Here is a 6,000-nt window from a genome sequence, read left to right as displayed (position 1 = left end):
ATTTGTCAACAACTTCTTCAACTGCTCAAAACTTGTTGCACATTGCTCTATCCTTTCAAATTTATTCCCTTTTCCCTACAAAGATGTGATAAGATAGGAAATCTGTGAGAAGTCCCTGATGAACCTCCTATAATAACCTACTAACCCCATGAATGATCTGACCTCATCAACATTCTTAAGAGTTTCTCATTCCATAATAGCTTTGATATTTTTTGGATCTACTGCTATGCCTTCCTTGGAAACCACATGTCCAAAGTAATGTACCTCTATCTGGAAGAAATTTCATTTGCTAAGATTGGGATATAAATGATGCTCCCTTAGAAATCTAAATATTGTTGCTAAGTGTTCGACATGCTCTTCCTCTTTCTTAGAATATATCAACATATCATCAATGAACACAATAATAAACTTGTCCAGGTAAGGATGCAACACACTATTCATTAAGCACATAAAAGTAGTTGCAACATTAGTCAACCCAAATGGAACTACAACAAACTCATAATTCTCATACCTAATCTGGAAAGTAGTCTTGCAGATGTCCTCTTCTTTAATGAGTACCTGATGGTATCCTGATCTCAAATCAATCTTTGAGAACACCACTGCTCCATTCAAATAATCAAACAAGTCATTGATCCTCGACAACAGATACCTACTCTTGATGGTTACCTTGTTCAACTGCCTATAATCAATTCACAATCTAAGAGTACCATCCCTATTCTTCACAAAAAATACCGATGCACCCTACGACAATATACTTAGCCTAATGTATCCTTTTTCGAACATTTCCTTCAACTGCAACTTCAATTCCACTAAATATGGAGTGCTCATCCTATATGGTGTCTTTGATGCTAGTGTTGCACCTGCTACCAAATCAATAGAAAATTCCACTTCTTTGTGAGGAGGAAACTCTACAATATCTATTGGGAACACATCCTGAAACTATTCTAAGATTAGGTGCCTCCTTAATACCTCTGCATCCTCAACATACTTACCTTTATCACTAGAAATATGCAGTGCAAATAACACACACCCTATCCCACGACTAATCTTCATATGCATAACCTTAACCATTTGTTGTAGTGGCTACAACCACCCTCCAAAATTTTTCCTTTGCCTGTTTTGGAGCCTCCCCTTCAAACCTTACGCAACACTTTGTCTTGCTTCGTCAAGTACTCAAGCTTCAGTGTTTTCCTCGCAAAAAGGTAGCCTGCCGATCAAAGTCGACCCATTCCCCTCACAAGCTTCTCACTCGGACTTGGTCCAGCTGTAGGCTGATTAACTTCCCCTTGAAAATTGCACATTCTTAGAGGGCAACCAACCTTCCCTCCACGAATTGCGCAATCCTCTCTGGCAACCTGCTAAGCTCTAGGATTGCGCAATCTTGCTAGCCAACCCTCCCAGTAGGATTTGCACAATTTTTCCCAGCAGTAGATTGTTCAACCCAAGATTTGCGCAAATCTAGGAAGTAGTTAGATGCTCTGCCCAAAAATTGTGCAATCCCCTTGGGCAGTCAGCCTAGCTTACAGTCAGGAATGCACATTTTTCCCAAGTTGTTGAGCACTAGCATGCATGGACAGTCCAATTGACTAGTTCCACCTGGGATTGAGGAAACTTGACTTGCATGCATGCATGACTTGATTTTCCTGAAATAGGAAGAGACAACATGAAAAAGGAATCCCATGATTCAGGGAGCTATTTTTAGCCACTGGGGGTTACATGCAAAGTTGTTTTAGAAGTTTCCCTCCAAGTGTTGCTTTTTCCTAGATTTGTGGCATGTGCATCTTGAGACAAAAATTATTTATTCGACACATCATAGCTCATTCATTCACATCGATCTTCAAGCTATGATATCCCACAACACATCCAGGACTCTCCGACACATCCGACTCGGCTATTCACGGGTAAGTGGCCTCAACTTGTCTTTTTCATCATTTCTGTCGCTTTTTGTGTATTCACTTGTGTGAGTGATGTTTGCTTGATTTCTTTGAATGCTTTCTGTCATTTACATAAATTCTAGCTTATCCTAGCTCTGTTTCAATTTTCGTTGCTATCTCACTACTGCTGCATGCATGAAACTGTTTTGCACGGACGTTCACCCAACCGATGAACGACCTCACCCACATGCATGTTGATCTGTTTTCTAAATCTTCCATTCATGTTTTCAATGCACTGTTTATCACTTCTGCTATCACTTAGTGTCTACATGCATTTCATCGACTTACATGTTTTCAGTTTCCCGTCGGCGAGTCGGGCCAACCTCGGCCCGGTCTCTCCCTTCACCAAGGATGCATTACACAATCTGGAGAAGGAAGGCTCACCTTCCTCTCCAGATTTTCTCCTTATGGCCCAGCACTCACCTCCTGGATTGATTTGCACATTCCTGGAGGGCAGTGGCTGCTTGGCCAAAGAATTTGTGCAAATATGCCCTTGGGCCAGCAGTCCTTCCCAGCTGGGATTGCACATTGCGTAATCCCAACAGCCAACTACCCAACTAGATTACGCATTTCATAGATCCAACAGCTAGTCCAGCCTCCCAGTCAGTCAAGACTACCTTTTGCATAGTTCTGGCATCTAGTCACTCAGCCTCCCAGTGAAATTTGTGCCATCTTGCTCATCAGTTTCCCAGGTATGTATTGTGCCCTTCCCCAGATTTGCTTTGTTTTCATTGACATGTTTCTTGCCATGCGTGTTGCTTGTTTCCAGATCTTTCAGGTGCTCATCTGTTTCAATGGCTTCCAATAGAACAGGGTCTCAGGACACTGATGGTATGGCAGCTAGAGCAGCAGCTGAGTAGGTGTCCTCTAGTCTGCCGATCTATGAAGATATGAAGCTGTATCTAGACAAGGACATCAAACTGAAGTGGCAAGAGGTGAATGAAACATTCACAGGTACTTTTGGGGAATACCTTGAAGACCGTCAGGTGTATGTGAACATTCATAAGTCTGGTTTGTACTGGATTGCATGCAGATACCCTACGTTCCCATGCGTGGACATGATTCACTGGATCGTCTCTCACACTGACCCTGAGACGATGACCTCGAGTAGTGTCAACGGGACGAAGCTTGCAACCTTCTGGGAATGCGATTAAGATGAGATGTATCAGACGATCGAGCCCATGACTGTCATGACTCCCTGTTCAACTTGCCCAACCACAGAGGCCACTCCAGAGACATTCTGAAGGATTAGGTAAAGGAGCAAGCTCGTTTCAAGATGACACCCAATCAGATCTATGAGACAAATATATTGAGGAAGGGATACCAATACTTGGTCGTATTTACCTGTCGATTGAGTGGCCAAACAAGCACTGAGATCTTCCCTCAGAGTTGGGTGGTCGCCTAGACCAACTCACTGGAGAAGGAAGACCATGCAACTGGTCCAACATACTGGCTCATCAGCTGAAGGAGCAAGTCACGAAGGCTCAACAGTCATCCGAAGGCATGCATGCAGAAATTTACATGTCTGCCTATATTCTAGATGCAGTCTGTTCTCGACATGAGTTCCCAGGTTTAGAGTGGGCATGGTCACTAATGAAGATTGTTGTGAACACGTATTTCAAGCTATTCTCTGAATGCAGTTTCAGAGGAGTAATCATACGGCTGTCTGACCATCTTGTCACCCCAGTGTATAAGTTGATACTCGAATGGGATCCACCCTGCATGTCAGAAGAAGCGATGAAGGCATTGTTAGGAATTGCAGATTGGTATGCCTCACTAGATGACACGTTCATCAGAGTGTTCAGTGTGGAGAAGCATCCTCATGTTCTGCCCAAGTTTGCTTTGGACATGCTTGTCATGCAGGAAGTAGCGTATCATATCTCAGCAAGGTTAACAGCTAGGCTGCAGTGGAAGAATAAGGCACCTTGGCCCACTCTTCCATTGCGGATTGGGTTATACGAGATCCGAAGCATCAAGCAAGCGGATGTCGAAGTTGAATAGATGAAGAAGTACCCGTTCGACCTCCGAAGCTTCAACCCGTATGACCCACTTTGCATTATGAAGGACCACTGCATGAGAGTTTAGTTTAATTGGATCGATGGGGCATGTCATTGGGCCGAGGAGGACTCATGGAGGTATTGCTTCAATTTCTCCAGACCCAATGAATAGGTCAATTTTTCCTTAGAGTGGTTAGCAAAACAACATGAAGCATCATCACGGAGAGCACCAGCGTAGCAGCACCAGTAGAAACAACAGAGCCAAGCATACTTGCGCACGATAAAGGGAAGAGAAAGATTTTCGACCGCATGGAGGAGGAACAAAGTTGAAAGTTTCGAGCAGATCCACTTGTAGAACAAGAAGCTATGGCTATTCAATAGAAGAGGTAGCAATGCGACAAGCGAATCACGCGAAGGCAGAGGGATAAGAAGAGAATGGAAGAAGTAGAGAAGGAGTTGCATGAGCTGAGGGAGCAACTCTGAAAATAACAAGAGATATGCCAACATGAGAATGAAGCGTAGCAACAACATATTCAGCAAGGGGCACATCACATGCAGACAGACGAAGAAACACCCGTACAAGTAGTTGATTCTTCTGAACAACTAGCATCAGGCGAACAGGGTGAACCCTCATAGGGGAAAGACTTTGCTCATGAGATATAATAGGCCCTTGAATGGTTGGATGCAGACAAGGAGCATCAGGAGTTGGAACAGGACACTGACCTCATGCCTCACCAAAGAGAGGTCGACTCACCTACTTCAATGCATCGAGATGATGAGCAAGTCTTGGACGACCAAGGAGGCACTGACATCCTTGGTGGTCAACTAGAAGCAGAGATGCACTAAATCTCCTTTGATGAATCTCATCACAGAGTTGTGCAGTCTCAGAGAGTACCAACTCTGGAAGACCAAACATGCTCTGTGCAATTTGAAGAGCAAGTGATCGTGACTGATGTGCACAAGCATCCAACTGCATTGGCCGATGCAACTAGAGTGTATGCTGAAGCCACTAGCTAGAGTGTTTGAGAATGAGAAAATGTCGAAGGAAATATAGGTGGCCAATGTTTGCCCAAGCTGAACTGAAGAAGGCAATACTAGATGAAGTGTTGTCCTTGGACACAATTATGCGAGCATTGTACTCCAAGTTTGGTACTATGCATCAAACATTCGTTCATCTCCATGGATGGCAACAATGATGTGCAAGAAGAGTACACATCTTCAAGAACATACCTACTATCGTTGATAACATGCGAGCATGGACGATGAAGTATAAGGGAGCCCTGCTTCACTTGCCAAAGATGATGAAGGCCAATGTGGTCGAGCTGCAAGCACGTATTTGGAGTAAAATCTAGAACTATGAAGACCTACCGCAAGTCATCACTAGCATACATGCTTTCCATGCACGAGTATTAAAAAGCATGGAGGTTATAGTGCACACCCATGCAATCCCATCACTTGAGACCCTCACTCAAGCAAAGACCAAGAAGCAGGTCCAACAGGAGCTTGACTCATACTTCGACGAGCTAATGTGCACCACCACTATCCCAAACTTGCCTATCAGTGCAGACATCATGCACAAGTATGTTGATGGTCCGGCCACACTAAAGACAATGATGAGAATGCTCACAGGCGAGTTGGACAGAGGAGCCAGAGCAGTGTACCCAAATGTTATGGAGGAAAGGTTCAGGTTTCAGACGGATGTCACAGTGGAACACACAGACACTCTCAAGGACTACCAATCTTGGCATCAATATGTCACTGTTGATCAGTGTGAGGATGTTGAGCAGTTGGACTTCTAAGGTTGTCTAAGTCCGAATGATGTCTAGTTTGGCTTGTCCAAGCCATTGTTCACGTGGGTACATGTGCATTGTAATGTTGAGTCATGTCAAGTGTAAGTCAAGTGTCAAGAGTGGGTGTAACAGTCATAGAGTAAGTGAAGAGTCATGAGGGTAGTTGAATAGTCACAAAGGGGAATGTCAAGGGTCACCCCACCCTTTGCGATAAATAGTCCCTCATAACTCATTGTATAGGTTTTTGGTTAGCCAAGCTTCTACTGAGACTATCTTGAA

This window comes from Pinus tabuliformis, chromosome X (genome assembly GCF_031772625.1).
Source record: "Pinus tabuliformis cultivar Carrire ecotype Pingquan chromosome X, CPIR1, whole genome shotgun sequence".
Classification (NCBI taxonomy): domain Eukaryota; kingdom Viridiplantae; phylum Streptophyta; class Pinopsida; order Pinales; family Pinaceae; genus Pinus; species Pinus tabuliformis.
The sequence above is the reverse complement of the archived record's forward strand: the minus strand, read 5'-3'. Positions refer to the sequence as shown.